General features: G+C 41.4%; 1 protein-coding gene across 2 annotated transcripts in view; it reads right to left on the reverse strand.

Annotated features, from left to right (window-relative positions):
- The window catches only part of SPRY3 (sprouty RTK signaling antagonist 3), a 420,749-nt gene that overhangs the window by 51,524 nt on the left and 350,471 nt on the right, over positions 1 to 18,754 (reverse strand). The window lies entirely within an intron of this gene.

The following is an 18,754-nucleotide window of genomic DNA, read 5'->3' on the forward strand; positions in this document are numbered from 1 at the left end:
AACCTGAAAAATAACAAGCACACTACTTCGCAATATACAAATGTAATTGCAATGCTTATTAAGAATCAGAATCCAACACCACATTCCTGAAAAATATATGTTCACAATAAAATCAATATCTACCTGAAAAAGGGGGGAAAAAAATAAAAAATACAATATATATATATATATATACTTTCTGCATATCCATAGCTAAAATAAAACTGAGTAACAAATAGCAGACATTTCCTAAAGGAACATAGTATTAACAGAAAAACATCACATTTGAAACCAATTGAGAAGTGAAATATTAGGAGACAGAGTCAGGAAGCTTTTTGAATACTTTAAAAAATATATATTTTGCTTCCTTAGAACCTTTTATCATTAAATGTAAAATACAAGGTATTAGGATAAGACATGCGGAATCTTATCCCTCTCTTTATCAAATCTGCACAATAGGGAGAAAGTTTTTGTCTGTTTAGTTTTATTTGAAAAGGAAGATCTTGTGAAAATGACAGTTTATGAGATTTCCATAGAAACTGTTTTTTACTTTTAGCTGCTTCCAGAATTTGAGAAGTGTCTTGAAAGTTTAATAATTTAGTATAGATAATCCTTGGTGAAGAAGAATCTTGATTTACACGTAATGCTCTGTGAGCTCTTTCTACAATTATAGTTTTTGAGGATGTTTCACAGTTTAACAATGTTTCAAAGATGTTCCGAGTCACAGATAGTAAACTTTTATTATCATAAGATTCTGGCAAACCACGAATAATGATGTTATTTCTACGACTCCTGGCTTCTAAGTCAATCATTTTAGCTTGTATTTCAGAAATAACTTTATCTTTAGACTTTAGGTCACTTTCTAATGAATCAGTTTTTATCTCTAGAGCTGAATTTCTATTTTCAATTATATCTATTCTGTCGTTTATTTGCTTTAAAGTTTTACTAAAGTCAGCAAATTGTTCTGAGAAGTTTTGAATAGCACTTTGTATAGGTTTTAGTGCTAACTTTAGTTCATCTAAATAAACATTTGAGTCATTCAAGTCTTTGTTACTTACTTTAGAAGTATCAGGAGATTGTTTAGATGTTCTCAATCTTTTTGAAGAGGTATCTTTTTCAGGTGAGAGCATTGAAGAGAATTTGGCCTTCGTAGGCTGGGTCTCCATGGAGTCAGATTTAGTAGCCATGCCCAGAGATGAGGTGCTGATAACAGGATGTCAGATTCCAGGAAAATTCTTAAGCAGCAGGTGACCAAATCAGATGAGACACAAAAAACTGATCTGAGGTAAAATATATCCCAAGGTAGAATTTCCAAAGACAAAAATATTCCAAATGTATGGAAAAAGGTTTGTAAAATCTTTTTTTGAAAAAAACTGAGGAAAAAGATTATTACAAAGTTGTAAAAAAAAGAGAGATGATACAAATCTGTGAGGAGCTCAAAGAATAGGGACAAGTCTAGTCGGCAGCCATCTTGGAAATTCCGACGTCTGTACATATTTGCATATTGCATACTCAGGGGTGACCTCTGCTGAACAAACAGGGCCCATGTCCACAACAATATTAATGGATATACTCCACATACGCGTCATACGCAGATGCCACTGTGAGCAACATGCTCATGGATATGTGCACACATGCAACAATGAGTGGGATGTGCTTGAGGGTTACATTCCCAAACCAGACACGCACCATGCTTTGGAACATGACTCCTATGTACATCACGCAGGGACACTCAGTAGCACTGTTCATGTGATACCACCCTTGGTGTTTGGGACACACATGTACACCAGGGATCACTGCAGTGGCTGTACTGTGCAGAGGTGCAGGTAACACATGGCTCTGCTGATCACAGGACACTACCCTAGAGAGGTGCCACTGGTGTGAACACTGTGGTTGTGCTTACACATGGACTTACCAGACTGCATAGTACCCCACTATGAACCTGTGAAGCTATTACATGTCCTTTGTACATGGTTACTTGGTAGCCCTTCCATATAGATTAGCTATCATGCTATTACAATGCCCCATGCCTACAAGCCATATGTATCCTGTTATTGTACATGCCAATAGACGATACCTGTGGTACGCATGATATGCCTGTCATGCTGTGTAGAATATCTGACATATCTACCTACAATACTATACATTACACATATTTTACATAGTATCCCATAATGCAAAGCATACTTGCACAGCGGGACCACCTTCGACATGTCATTGTTGTTATATGCCCATACACATGCCTACTGTGACAGTATATCAACATATACTATCCCTGGCTATGGCACATACTTGTTGGACATACCCTACCACTAACGGCAGGTTGTATGTAATTGTTCTGTTTAAAGCCCTCATGTAGCATCCCTTGTGGTGTCTGTGATGTGTACCTTGTGGCCCACAGCTGGATGCACAGTTTCTACAAGCTTAAGTATGCTCGGCAAGACATCACTACATAAATACCTTTTCCCACGTTATGCATTGTGGACACTTTTAATTAATGCATAACGAGCTATACATACAGTAAATAATTAATACAACACATGCTATACATATACTTACATACCGAGTGTTCTACATACCTTGTTATCATTACGTACTTTCGTCTCTATCTCTCTCACACTGCTTACATGGGTATTTTGTATGAGCATACGGTTTGAATGTCTGGCAAGTCTTCCTTATATACGTTGATACCTGTAACATGTGGTTTGCTGCCGCCTATTGGTGAGTCTGAGTGACTAATTACTTGCATATCAGCTTTGCAGCTACTACATTCACCAATTACGTGGCAACAGTGGGGTATAATTGACTTCTCCACTTGGGCATTGGCCATTTGCCCTACCTTCGGGGAGACGGCCTGTATTGCGTTTTGTTATGTGTAATTGCAACTGCTATGCATAGAGACAAGTATACTTTGGTTTCATGTCCCCCGTGGATTGTGTGTGACAGCTAGAGTATGTGATTCAACATGTGGGTGTACCTGTCATCCCAATGTCTGTTAACGGACTATTGCGAACAAAACCTGTAACATCGCTGTTTGTTCCATTATACAATGGCTGCAATTTTGCATGGCACCTTTAATTGTGTCTCTCACAAGGTATGTCGACGGTTCTGCAGTTGTAATTGACTGACTGAATGTTTGTGCTGTTATTACAGTCTGTATTGCTATAGATTCTAGTGTGGGAGATGTCGGTGGGTGTACGTACCATATACAGGTTTGTGGACCTTGCATTTCTACATATTCCATATATATGTGTGTGGGCTCCGTCCCTTATTAAAGAGCTATCAGTTAGTAGACTTATGTTACGGGATTGTACATTGGGCCGTTGTTAATTGGTTTCTATATAGTATGCAGGTGAGGTTGATACTTCCATACCTCCGGAATTGCAGCGATATGTAAAGGGATATGTCTACATGACAGCTATCCCATGTATGTCTGTCCCAGATATTTGCAGTCATTGCGGTTGTGTTGGCAACAGAACCTCTTTGCCATGTGGCCATTGTTGGACACTTCCAGGACACACAGCAGTGTTTACAGACCAACACATAGCCACGGTCAGTACACGGGATAGCACATACTTTTATCCTCAATACATACCTATTGTTGTTGGACTTTGGCTACTTATCATATTGCATGTAACATTCATGTTTCTTACATACAGGCATAACTATTTAATGCAACTATTACATTATGTATGGGACATATTAATGCCTTACGATCTCGGACATTTGCCCTTTGTAATGTTTTATGTCGGGATACACCTGCCCAGGGAGGGGCTGTCCCTCCCAATGTGGGACAGGTGGTGACTGTATGCCTACTGCTAGCTATACCCACACCTACCGTAATCATCTACCTCCAAGTTGGCACTAGCAGACACATGATGCGAACACACACACACATTACAGTCACACGGGGACGCACACGGCACCCTCAACACACACATACACAGACTACAGCACTCACACACACAGTTGAACACAGTACCTACGTGGACCGCAACACCAGCAGCAGTACCGAATTATCCATTCATATCATCATACTATTACTCGCGGTTGTACTGTTCGCTTTCGGTCTTTCAGCCTTGTGGTTACGCATGTCGGTATGTTACACATTCCATAGTTGGCGGTATCCTAAGTATTTGTACCTCCAAGGTATTATGACTGTCGTTGACCTATCTATATATATTTGCAGATATCGCTGAATCCGTATATATCAACATATATCACTCTATCGCCCTTTCTATCTGTATTATATATATGTATATATGTGTACATATATGTATATATATATATATATATATATATATATATATATATATATATATATATATATATATCTGACGGGGAAAGTGACAGGCAAGCTACACCTTTCATTGTGTACTTGGTGTATACTGTTTCGTGGACTCTGCACGTTTGTGTCTGTACCTGTCACATTACACACCTGGCATAGGTTAGGGTTGCCAGCTGTCCCACTCTGCGAGGGACAGTCCCTCTTTGGGCAGTTGTGTCCTGCAAAATATTTGTAAACATGGCAAATGTCCTGTGATGTTAGAAAATACTTATTTCCTATAGTTTATGTAATAATCGCATAATACAGTTATTCTGTATCTGAACCAACAAACAGAATACGTAAGTAAACATTACAAGAATGAGCTTTCATCTAGGCAAAACAGTGCAGTTCTGCTTTCTGTACTGGCCGGGTGTACATGTCGGCCTGCAGACATCTGACGTATGTCCCACATTAGTACTTTGAAGAGGTGGCAACCCTACCATAGGTACATCTTGCCTAGCAATAGTGTTAGGTGATTCTATACATGATTGCGTGTTCTACACCTGGCAGTGGTCGTTTTACCCTTCAGAGCAGGCACTATTAGTACATGGGGTATATAATGCTGGTTTCACCTGTTCTGGACATCATTCACCGTGATCTGTGTGATATTCGGAGTAGCTTATCCCTGTTTTGCACATATCCATATAGTCATATTTAAACGTCGCTTACCAGCAGTGGGCAATGCATATTCCCGGTTACGTGTGCTAAACATATGGATCTGATGACCTGCATCCGACATGCATTACTCGTGCCTTCAGGATTACGTTACATCCCTTGCAGGACGTGGGACCGGGAACATGCACGACGGTCACTGCATTTAACATATGGCCATCTGGGATATGTACACGTGTTATGTCATTTTGTACGTGGAGTACACTACAGCTGTTACTCCATACTGCAATCACATGGGTAACTCAGTTAGTTTACATATTGATGAGTCCAGTTAATGGTATGTCCATGTGATGTTTACTGTATGTGCTCCGGCATTGGGTATGTATATCACAGTGAGCCACACACAATACTGTGCTACACCTTCAAACGACCATGGGTGGAGCATGCTGGGGTGACGAATACCTGTCATGGGTACACCCCATATCTTGACACAACATCCATGATTATATTATGTGGAGCTCCTCATTAACGCAGCAGGGACTCCATTCTGAGTGTCTGCAGAACAGTGCTTAAACACATGTGCTCCCGCGATTGCCTCTGCTCCTCTACGCGACAGTTGGTTACTCGATGTTGTGGCGACAGCAGACACTGTTTGCCCCGTTTGGTGTATGGCCTCTGACAATCGGCCATGTACCCACCGATGTACCTGGGTACCTATACACACAGCACCAACATATGCTGATAGGCGCATGTACTGTTCAGGTGTTGACATTCCGTGTTCCAATAGCTGTTGTGTGTACAATGTTTCTGGGCTGCCTATGTAGGATTCACACAGTGGGCCACCTATACATTACAATTTACAGGTGGTTATGCTTGTGTGCCATCCATTTTACTGTGTGTGCAGCTGGAGAGGTGTGTCAGTCCGTAGGGGCCTACACTGTCAGCGTATGTGCTATACGTTCCCTCTTTGCCAAGGTGTAAGCATATTGGGCATGCCTCCGTCTGCCTACTGGGGCTGGCACAGTGTGTTCATGGTCTGAATCCCTCTGTGCCTATGATGGCCTTGGCAAATGTGGTGGGCTATGAGGGCCTTCACCATTTTGTCCCTGCTGCAGCTGTTTCCGCAGGATCATATTATGTAGCATGGCACATACTATGACAATGTTGGCACATGTGCCTGGAGAGTACTGCAAGGCTCCATCAGATGTATCCAAGCACCGGAACCGTGATTTCAGCATCCCGAACACACGCTCTATGATGATTCTGGTTTGTGCATGTGCCTCATTATGGCGTTCTTGCATGGGTGTGTATGCATTTCTGATGGGAGTCATCATCCACAGCTCCAGTGCATAGCCAGCATCCCCCACAAGGTGGCCATGTGGGATGTCCCCCCTGACAAATACCTGATACAGCTGTGAGGCTTGCCAGATATGGGAGTCATGGTAGCTTCCAGGGCTGCCAGCACACACATCCATGATTATGCCCTGGGCATTGCACATGACCTGGCAGTTGATGGAGTGGAATCCCTTGCAGTTTATATAGCGCCTACCATGCTCACCGGGTGGTGACTTGATTTGTATGCACATGCAATCTATCACACCCAGTACCTCCGGGTAGTGTGCCACATGGTGGAAGTGATGCATATTGCTGGCCAACTCCTCCTGAGTTCGGGGGAAGTATATATGCTCATTGGCATGTGGTAACATGGCATCCAGGAACTGGTGTAGTACCCTGGATGCTGATGCCTGTGAGATCCCCATTATATCTCCAGTTGGCCTTTGGAAGGTACCTGTGGCTAGTATTCGCATGCTTACACATACTTTCGTGTCCACTGGGATGGGTTCCCCTCTGTTATTTCTAGTTCTCAGGCGTGGCCGGCACAGCTCCATTATTTGCTGTAAGATGTCCCTGTCCACCCTGTAACGCTCTACTATCTCCAGATCATGTAGCCCCTGGTAGGTTACCCTTGGTCTGAACACTCTTTTCCTCCTCTGGGGCCTGCGGTGGTTGTCGGCATCATCCTCCACAACACCGTCAGTCTCTAACACATGCTGATGAATCACAGCTATGGCAGCTCCCAACATGTACATTTTAAAAGTTCTTCGTGTGTTTACACCTATGGTGCAGTGTTTGGGAATTCACAGGTGTGGGTAGGGTGCTTTCACACTTTATACTATTGTGCTGTGAACATCGATGATGTCATAGGGTGTGTATGTATGATCATAGCTACAGGATATCTTATATGTTTTACTACCGGAAATACTATTGTGGTGCCTTTGGTGTTGAGTTACATTTGGCTGCCGTGGATTACCTCTTGACCTTCCCTTTACAATTCTGCATGTTCCAGCTACCATTTTCTGGCATGCATACGGCAGCCTGCTTTAATTTGTACTTTCCTAGACCTGGCGTATCTTGCGTAAGGTGTGCTATTGCTGGTCTGCTGTCGGTTTGCTTTGCTCTGCTATGACAGATCTCCTATCTTTGCAATCCAATGTCTCCCCTCCTTTCTTTGCATTCCAATGCCTCCCCTATCCTGTTTTGCAGGTTTCTGCGAGCAGACTTGACAGCTGCCGTCGATTGGCCGCCGTGAGTTGATTGGTGTTGATTGCTCATTAGTATGCCAATTACCCTATTTCAGCATTTCCTTCTTTTCTTCCCCTGACCTTCCTGTTTGTGCTATTGTTCACCCCGCGTGCATCTGCTTACTGAGTTTCGGGCACGTTTTCACCCCCATACACATGCGCTTTTGGGCACCATGTGTGCTCTCAACTAAACGATTCTATACCTTCCTCCCCACCCCTGTCCTGCAGCTTTGCTTAGCAATGGACAGGCCAGATTTGCATTGCTCCAATGTACTTACTGCTACGGTGGCACACCCCTCTGCTGATGTCATGTATCTCCTCTGAGCCACTCCTCGGTGTTATAGCGCTGTACCATATGGTTCAACCTTCATCTGGCGGGACATTTGTGATTCAGTATTATCTGCCTCATTTGCATGGCATTGACTACTAATTCATAGTTACCCCGCTGAACACTGTCGCAGGCCCTTAGCAACCCTTGCACCTTGGTTGTGGTGTTCCATGCCTACCATTGTGTATTATGGTGTACACCTGATTTGTATTACATTGCGATTTTATGACATTTGTATATATTTTCTTTATGTTCCAGTTTGCGCACACATGCCCTGCGGTTATACTTTGCATTACTGTGGACATGACATTAAAGTTGTTTTTTAGGTGTTGTGCATCATTTCTTATGCCATTGGCTGTGTATTTAGCCATTGGCATATGTTAACTTTGTAATACATGAGTCTGGTCCGCTTCCATAGCTCAGATGTTCTGTTTGGGAAAATGTAAACCGTGTTTTTTGGTTGACATTTCTGTGGCCTTACGCTACACCTGCACCACTTCATGGATCACTATATGCCTTCATTTGCATGGTGCGACACTGCGCATGGGGTGATTAGCATACCTATGCTGAGGGCTGCACAGTTCTGATGTACGCCGGTAGTGCATCGTACCTGAATCGTACCTGAATCGGTCGACGGCCATATTTGGCGTTATTCCACCTGCGCCTAGCGCAAGCGTCTTGAATCCTGGGGATAGTTTATTATGTTACTCTGTATATAGTATTTAATGTTATAGTTTATTCTGTTAATCTGTATATAGTATTTAATGTTATAGTTTATTCTGTTACTCTGTATATAGTATTTAATGTTATAGTTTATTCTGTTAATCTGTATATGGTGTTTATTATGCCACTCTGTATGTGTGTTTGGGCTATACAGATAGTGATTTAGACATTCTGTGTATAGTCTTTATGCTGATCGTGATACAGTATGGTTAGGAAATTAACTTTTTCCCACTGTAGTGCCATCTCAGAGTTGGTATATTTAATTTACGGGGGATGTGGGGGGCAGGGCCCCCCTTCAGAAATAAAGTAAAAAAGTGTGTGGGATGTTATTTATATTTGCTTTGCAGTTTTCAGTGTTGTGAGATTCGATGTTATGAATTTTAGATGTTATGAATTTTCGATCATTTGGTCTCACTGTTTTATGTTATGAGCTTTCGATTATATGAAGTGGAACTATATATATATATATATATATATATATATATATATATATATATATATATATATACTCACACACACACACACACACACACATACACAGGTATATATATATATATATATATATATATATATATATATATATATATACATAGATAAGTCCTTAACAATAAGTTTAATGTTATACAAAAGAGCAGACATGATTTGCTCAAAAAAAGGCAATGTGACACATTCTGATGAACACTCACTTAACATGTATGATAACAAATTTATATTTTTTGATGATGTTACAGGATACATAAAGTCTTGACTCCAGTGGATATAAGCCGAACATATATGTCAAGGCATTTAATATACCAGCTTATGCTACCTCACTGAGTAAACTAAGACACTTTTATAAAGAAACTCCTGGATACCAACCTGGCTGGATGGAAGACATGTAAAAATAAATTATGTAAGGGAGTTTAGCAGCAATTACATTTACAATATTGGTATATTAAAAGGTTTCAAGACTGGACTCTTTCTATTTAACTTACACTTTTGAGTCTTGTAAATCACTGCTCTAATACAAGACAATCTGAAAATGTAAAACTATATTACAGTCAGCTGCCTGTCGGGTGCCAGGATCCGCCACATAATGCATGCACTCAAGTCACTCCACAAGTACAAATATGACTCTGTCATTGTCCATGTTGGAGCGAATGACTTGAGACATACCTCCCTGGATTACATGAAAAGAGACATAGAAGAGCTCTCAGATCATGTGGCCCAGGCAGGTATGACCCTAGCCCTGAGTAGCATCCTGCCTTCGCTCAGAATGATACCAAAGTATAAGGACAAAATGATTGACTTCAACAATTGGCTAAGCTTCTGGTGTCATTCAAAGGAGATCCAGCATCTGTCTGCCTGGGATGATTGATATGATTGACAGACCACAATGCTTTTCCAGAGATGGTCTGCACCTGTTGCCCTGGGATTCAAGTTACTGGCTAAGTCTAAGGCTATAGTGCCTTTTTTAGGCAAAGTTCAAAGGACACCACCACCAAGTAACAGGTACAAGAATGCAAAATCTGAAGGTAATGCTACTCAATGCTAGAAGTCTAAACCTCAAAATGCACTCTCTCAAGGCACTCCTAAAAATGGATAACATCTATATCTGTGCAGTAACTGAGACCTGGTTCAAGACTCCAGACAGCACCCCTGCAATACCAGGCTACAACTCTTACCACACTTTTCGGCCACCAAACCAGGACCGAAACACTAAAGATGGAGGACTGTCCATATTCACCTAGGATATTCACACCACCAGGCTAGTTGCCCAACACAATGCATCTGAAATTCTCCAGGTGCAGCTACCACTAGGTAAGACTGCAATCCAAATTGTAGCTTGCTACAGATCCCCCACCATGCCCCAAGATTCTCACTACACCTTTCCTAAACATACTGGAAAATATTAATATACAACCAAACACCCTAATACTGGGTGATTTCAACTACCCTGTCATTAACTGGGAAAACTACTTGTGTACCAACACCTTTGCCCAATGGTTCTTGGAATTCATACATTCCAATGCTCTGGATCAACTAATCCATAGTCCCACCAGGGGCTCCAATATCCTAAACCTGGTCATTACCGGGAAATCGATGCTCCACACCTATGGACACCCCCTTGTTGGTCAGGTCTAGCCATAAGCTAATCACCCTTGACATCCACATCCCTCCCCCACACCCCAATAAGGAAACCTCCTTAAAAAACTTCTCCAAAGCCAACTTCATGCTACTCAAGTCAGAAGTGACAAACTTCATGACACCCATGCAGATGGGAACTGAAAGTTCAACTGCTGAATCCTACACTAAGGCACTGTATGAGCACATCCACTCGTGCATGAATCATGCCATCCTAAATAGAACAAAGACTCTCTCCTCAAAAAAAAAAAAGGAAGCCAATCTTGTGGTCCCATGCCATAAACAAACTTTACAACAAAAGGAAGAAACTGTTGCAGAAAAGAGGAAAATCCCAGGAAGCAAAAAACTCCCTTACCAGCCTCAGTAAGAAGCTGAGATCCCTCATAAAATCTTCCAAAGCTAGTTACGAAAAAAAATTGCCAAAGATTCCAAAGACAACCACAAGGCATTCTATAACTATATCAAGAATTTAAATGGCAATGCTCAGATCTGTCCTGAGCTACAACAGAATGGCATTAAATATGCTGATGCCAAGGATATTGCCAATATCTTGGCGAATCGATTCAGTGCCAACTTCACCCCCCTTTCACCTTGTAAAGGGCCTATCTCAATACTGAAAGGTTGCCAAATTAAGGTAATAATGGCCACACAAGTAAAAAATGCACTCTCCAGAGATAAGAATACAGCATCCAGACCAGACGACATCCTGGACTGTGTACTATATGAACTACAAAATGAACTGGCACCTCACCTAAGTGTCATGTTTAATCATAGCCTACTCTCAGGCTTCATGCCCACTGAGTGGTGCACAGCTACAGTTATCCCACTCCACAAGGGGGGATCCACTTTGGATCCTGGGAACTACCACCCCATCAGTCTGATGAGCCTGATCTGCAAGGCCATGGAACGTATTATCATGGAACTTATAAACAAAGACCATGGAAACCTTCAAACACTGGACCCCACTCAGTTAGGATTCGTGAAGGGCTGATCTTGTCTCCTGAACCTGATTGACTTCTTTGAATCAGTCTCCAGAGCTGTGGACGAGGGTAAGGCAGTCCACACAGCCTATCTGGACCTCGCCAAGGCTTTTGACACAATGGAATCATAGATAAACTTACTAAGCTGGACATTAATCCCTACCTCACTCGATGGGTTGCCAACTGGTTCACTGACAGAACCCATACTTTAAAAGTAGCCACTACAAATCCAGCTCCAGACAAGTGACAAGTGGAGTACCTCAGGGTTCAGTCCTGGGACCTCTCTTGTTTGGCATCTACTTCTCTGAAGTACAGACCAACACTAAGGGACTCTGGCTAAAAAAGTTTGCAGATGACTGCAAACTGGGGGCCATTATTGAATCCCCAAATGATGTGGATATTCTACAAAAGGGCCTTACAGAAACAGATGCTTGGTGCCAGAGCCATGGGCTCAATCTCAGTGCCAAGAAATGTATAGCTATCTCCTTTGGGAAAAAACATGTACCTGTGAATTACCACATAGGTGGCAGTACATTAAACACCGAAAATGTGATAAGAGACTTAGGGACACAAGGACACAGGTGGACAGTGGTCTTACCTTCGATAACCACATCACCACAATAGTAAGGAAATCTTTCTGTGTGGCACACCTCATCACTAAGGGCTTTTCATCCAGAAAAAAGGAGGTCATTATCCACTGTACTCATCCCTCATTAGACCCATTATAGAATACAACACCCCATTTGGTATGTACCTCTCAAGACATTATTTATTTATTTATTTACATTTGTTGACCGGGAAAATCCGACTGGACACATGTTCTTTTTCAGCGGAGGCCTGGAGAGAAAAGCTCTACAATAAAAACAACAATTAAAAACAACAATTAATTACAAGTTACAAGAAGTATAGGTAGGTTTTGTTTAACAATAGTAGTAAACAGTTATAGTTCAAAATTAAATTAAGTATTTAGTAAAATGGTACAACACTTATATCATTGGTGCCATAAAGACTAGCAAGTATTTTAATAGCTGAGCTAGCAGCTATTACCCTTGAATAACAGTGGCTAAGATTACAGCTGAGATACAGGTTTACAAGCAATGTATTTGGCTGCAATCCAAGGTAGTTAGAGGGGTGGAAGAAAGGGATTAGAGAGGCTGGGGTAGAGATGTTAGAGAGGTTTTTTACAGGGGCATGTCCAGTGCTCTTTTGGGTGAGATTTTAAAGCAACTTTGAAGTTAGTGCGTGATGACACAGAAGTTATAGTGTGAAGAAGGGTATTCCATAATTTTGCTATGGAGTAGAAGAAGAGAGCTTCTCCAGCAGAGCTCCTGGTCCTAGTTACCTATAATTGATTTTTGTTGCTGGAGCTTAGTGGTCTGGTGGTATGATAGGGTTGGAGTAGATTTTGGAGGGAGGGGACCTTTAGAGGATGATTAAGTAGTTTATGAGCGAGTGAGAGTTGGTACCATTGAAGGAGGTGAGGGAGTTCTAGCCAGCCTAGTTCAGTAAGTGATGACATCCCTCCAACCTGTCCACTACCTTGTATTTGTAAAGAGCAGGTCATAAATGCCCTCTCTAAGGCCAAAAACACAGCATCTATGGGACCTGATAACATCCCAGTCTGTGTACTACATGGGGCTCCAACATGAAGTAGCAACACCACGGGGTACTCTTTTCAATCATAGTCTAAGCACCAGCTTCATTTCTGCTAAGTGGAAAACAGCCACCGTTATTCCCTTGCGCAAATGTGGTGCTTCCACTGATTCTGGGAACTATAGACCTATTAGCCTGACTAGCCTTGCCTGCAAGGCCATGGAGCAAATCATCATGGACCTTATCAACAAAGATATAGGTAATCTCCAAACACTTGAGCCTACTCAGTTTAGATTTGTCAAAGGGAGATCATGCCTGTTAAATCTGCTGGACTTCTTTGAGACAGCCACTAAGGCCCTGGATGAGGGGAAGTCTGAGCATACTGCCTACCTGGACTTAGCCAAGGCATTTGACACTATCCCCCACTCAGGCATCATTGACAAACTCTCCCAACTATGCATCAACCCTTATATCATTATATGGGTCACTAACTGTCTCACTGAAAGAACTCATATAGTCAAAATAGGGGAATCCACCTCCAACAGTAGACCTATAACCAGTGGTGTTCCACAGGGATCAGTCCTGGGACCTCTTCTGTTTGGAATCTATTTCTCTAAAGTACAAGCAAAAACTAAATGTTTGTGGCTGACAAAGTTTGTTGATGACTACAAACTGGGAGCAGTCACAGAATTTCCAAATGTTGTCAACATCCTACAAGCGGGCCTTAAACAAACAAATGATTGGTGTCAAAGTCATGGCCTTAAAAATGCAAAAAAATGTATTATTCCTTTCAGTAAAAGTGATGTTCCTGCTAACTACACATCAATAGCAACACCTTAATTATGCACTCACTGATGAGAGACCTGGGGACACAGGTTGACAACAACCTTACCTTTGACCACCATGTCTCTACAGTGGTAAGAAGGGCATTCTATATTGCTCATCCCATAAGTAAGGGCATTGCCTCCAGAAAAAAAGAAGTTATTACTTCCCTGTACTCTTCCCTCATCAGGCCAATAATTGAGTACAATGCTCCTTTTGGCATGTACCTTTCCAAGCACCGGCAGCAACTGGAGAATCCACAATGGTTTCTCACAAGGAAAATTCAAGGTCTTTAGCATCTGTCCTATGAGGATCACCTGAAATCACTGTCAATTTATACTGTTTCATACAAACTACTCAGAGGTGATTTCTGCCTTGCATATAAGGTGATCTCTGACCCTGCGTTATTGGAAATGCTTCATATCCGAAAGTCAAATGGTACATGGGTTACTCACTGTAAAGACCTTAACCTGGTATGTGACATTAATAGAACCTGCTGGAGGGACAGATTTTTCTCCTAGAGGTTGCCATACCTTTGGAACAGACTCCTACTTCATGTCAAACAGAGCACCTCATTGGCTCTCTTCAGTCGCATACCGTCTGCTCAGAGGTGACATGTGCCTGACATACAAGGCCATGTCCAACCCGGAATTAATGGACATGCTCCACCTCAAAAAATCCAAATCCACCAAAACCACTAGAGCAAGCGACTTAAACCTTAGCACGGATATAAATAGGACGTGCTGGAGGGATAGATTTATCACTCAGAGACTCCCTATGCTGTGGAATAAAATCCCGGTCCATGTGAGGCAGAGCACCTCGCTGACTCTGTTCAAGAGAAATCTAGACCTGTGGATGGGAGATCGAGGTTTACCCGAATCATCTCTGTGTCACTGCTGGACAGAGGCACAACAAACTAATGGGCACAGTATTTTTTCATATAAGGGGTGGCGTAAGCCACAAAAATTTGGGCTAGGCTTATAAATGCCTTAGGGCAGATAGCCTAGTATAAACCTATGAACCTATGAACCTAAACACAATCTGGACAATTGGATGGGTGATTGTAAATTCACCCCAGGGGTTCCACCTGTGTCCCTCTTGAACAGGGGCAATAGGTGCTGATCATTGAAATAAGGGCAGAACTTGGCTAGGCTTGTAAGGGCTCTAGGGCCATTATCCTAGTGACTTTCTATGATCCTATTATCCTAGTGATCCAGTTTTATGACTTGGTTTATGATGGAATTAAAAGGGGAGCAGCAGTAGATGTAGATTATTTGGTCTTTAACAAGGCCTTTGACATTGACTGACACGTGAAGTTAATGGAAAAACTAGAGGAGTTGGATATACAACCAAGACTAAGATGTTGGATATCTGCATGGTTGATCGCCAGGTCACAAACATTTTATGATGAGAGCTGACAATGTCAAGCACTAGGGAAGTGATGCAAGGGTTTCTCCTGGGTCCTACATGCTTCACTGTTTTTGTTTCAAACAGAACTGAGGGAATAGAAATCAAGAACAAACTCTTTGCAATGGTACTCAGATGGCTATAGCAGCGGATGACCAGGCAAAGAAAATAGGCAAGGATTTTGAAAGGCTGACAATGTGAAAAGAAAGGTGGCAGCAGACAAATGCAATGTATTACACCTCAGCCACAACAGCCCTCATGTGACATACCAAATAAGAGGAATGATACTTGTCACTCGCCAAGTCAGGATAAAACAAGCGGGCATCATGGGTTCTTGTTCAAGCAGCTTTATTGTATGCAAACACATCATAAATGAGGTTAAGTAACTTTAACTTATAAACAAACTAGCTATCATGCACATAGATGTTAACATTCTGGCTGTACCTTCAAAATGGCACTGAAGCTAACACGTGCTAGGTATTTATATGCACTCACAGATTTTGGAAATGCTTCGTAAAGGTACAACACACCTGTTATTCCACATCCTCCTTCTTTGAGAAAGTAAGTTAGGCATTATCACTGGTAGTAATGAGTATAGAATTTGCATAGAAATGATTTCCATCGTGCAATTATACAAAGCTAGATACATGTATGCAGCTATGTCCAAGTTGCTGTGTATTTCACTCTAGGCTTTGAAATGTGACCATATTGTGTGACATAAAATTTGGGCAACTGGGATTGTCTCTGCTGCCTGTTCAATCTTAGGAACACTGGAATCATCTGCCAGAACAGTATCAGAAGTCAAGACATATGCTGGAACAGGAATATCATCTGGATTGCTCTGAGAGTTAGAGTCTTTATCACAGGTACAATGCTGCAATATCAGTTTTGCTACAGGAAAAAGATGTCTGCTATTTCTCCTGTACTCCACACCCTCGGATTTAACAAAATAAGATCTCAGCTCTGCAGAAACACTCGTTACTTGACCAATCTGGTCGAAACCTTTCACTGTTTGTAACCTCACTGTCTCTCCTTTTTTCAATGGATGAAGAAATCTGCTTGACTTGTCATAGCTGGACTTTTGGAAAGAACACTTTCTAGATAGTCCCATTCTTAAAACAGTTGACTGGTGAATTGCATACCATTGTCAGAAATTAATTTCTGTGGACTGCCATGGACTGAGAAGTGGCATTTCAACTTAGTAGTGACTGTAGTATAAGATAAATTAGGTAGTAGATCGATCTTGAACCAATTTGAATAAGAATCTAACAGTACTAAGTAATGTTGATTGTTCCAGTTGAATATGTCTGTAGCTACAATTGACCAAGGTAGATCAGGAATTTGACTTAGCTGAACTGGGTCTCTTTGCAAATGCACTTTAGTACTATTACATACTGAGCAGGAAGAAAGCACTCTATCAATATCTTTCACTAGAGAAGTCCAAAATACTAGTCCTCTCACTCTTCGTAGATTTGAAGCCTGGGTGACTACGATGCAAAATCTGGATATATTCTTGTTGTAAGGAAGCAGGAACAACAATTTTGGAACCTTTGAAAATATTGCCATCTTGGACATCTTCCATTAACAACTCAAGTAAGATTGCACTTCTGATGGTACACTCAATTGTTTTGACAGCCATCCAACACTGACATAGTGACTGAGCTCCTGAAAACTGGATCAGTTATTGTATGATCTTGTAGCTCATCAAATCTTGTGGTAGAAAAATTATGCACTTCCATAACATCAAAATCAAAATTTTCTGCGAGAAGCTGTTCCATTGTATTTCTGGGCGATCCGTATAAGGTATCAGCCAGATAAAGAAGTTTGCCTTTTGTATAGACCATTTTGAAGTTGTACATTTGCAGTTTGAGCATCATTCTTTGTAATCTTGCTGGAGCTTAATACATCGGCTTCTTTAAAATAGTAACCAAAAATTGATGATCAGTTTCGATCTGGATTTCCTGACCATAGATATCATGAAACTTGGAACATGCAAACACTATTGCCAAAAGTTCTTTCTGAAGTAGAGCATATTGCATCTCAGTCTGGGTAAGTGTTCTAGATGCACAGGGTACTGACATGCCTTCGTGAAGAATAACTGCATCTAAAACAAATGTTGAAGCATCACAAGAAAGAGTTAAAGGTTTGTTGACATTATAGTATCTTAATGTAGCTGGAGTACCAATTTTCTGCTTAAGAACTTCAAATGCTCTCTGGTACTGGTCTAGCCATGATCAAGTAACATTTTTACATGTGAGCTCTCTCAAAGATGCTGTCAACTCACTGAAGTCCAGTATAAACTTGCCTAAGTAATTGACCATACCAAGAAAATGTTGAAGAGCTTGCACATTATCTGGTGCTGGCATTTTAAGAATGGCTGCTTGCTTCGGCGGGTCTAGTCTCAAGCCAATGCTAATAAATAAATGACTGACATATCTAACTTCTGGTAGTCTAAATTTGCACTTCAGAGGGTTGAGCTTTAAGTTCACTTCACGTGCTCTGTCTAGAACTCTCTAAAGATTTCTATTATGCTCTGCCTCATCATTGTCTACAACCAATATATCATCTACTATTATGGTACAAGGATAACCTGAAAAAATTTGCTCCATTGCACGCTGAAAGACTTCACTTGCAGAATTTATTCCAAATGGCATTCTGAGGAATCTATATCTTCCAAATGGGCTACTGAATGTAGTCATTAATGAAGATTTGTGATCAAGCATCACTTGCCAGAATAAATTCTTTGCATCTAAGACAGAAAAAACAGTGGCATTCAGTATCAGGGCTGTAACCTCTTTGACTGTATGCATGGGATGAGACAGTCTCTTCAATGCTTTGTTCAAATCTATTGGGTGAATACATATTCTGATTTCATCTGAGCCTTTTTGTTATGAGCTGCTACCATGGACGACACCCATAAAGTAGGTTCTCTAACTAGACAAATTACACCTAGTTGCATTATTTTGTCCATCTGAGCTTTTACCTTATGCTGCATAGCTATCAGAACTCTTCTTGCTTGTCTAACCACTAGACTGATTTCTGGGTCTAATTTCATAGAATACTCAACTGAAAGTTTGCCCAATCTGTCGTCGAAAGCATCAGCATACTCTGAAAAAATAGTACTGGTGAAGCTGGAACTAGGACATGTATTTATCTGATGAACTTCTTTGGTAAAAGAAAGCAGATTCATTCTCAAACTGTTTCTGAGACCCAGTAATGACTGCATAGGTCTTCGAACCACATAGAACAATAGACTATATCAGTCCTTGGCCACATA

Source organism: Protopterus annectens, chromosome 15.part0 (genome assembly GCF_019279795.1).
Source record: "Protopterus annectens isolate FY-2018-M chromosome 15.part0, PAN1.0, whole genome shotgun sequence".
Taxonomy (NCBI): Eukaryota; Metazoa; Chordata; order Ceratodontiformes; family Protopteridae; genus Protopterus; species Protopterus annectens.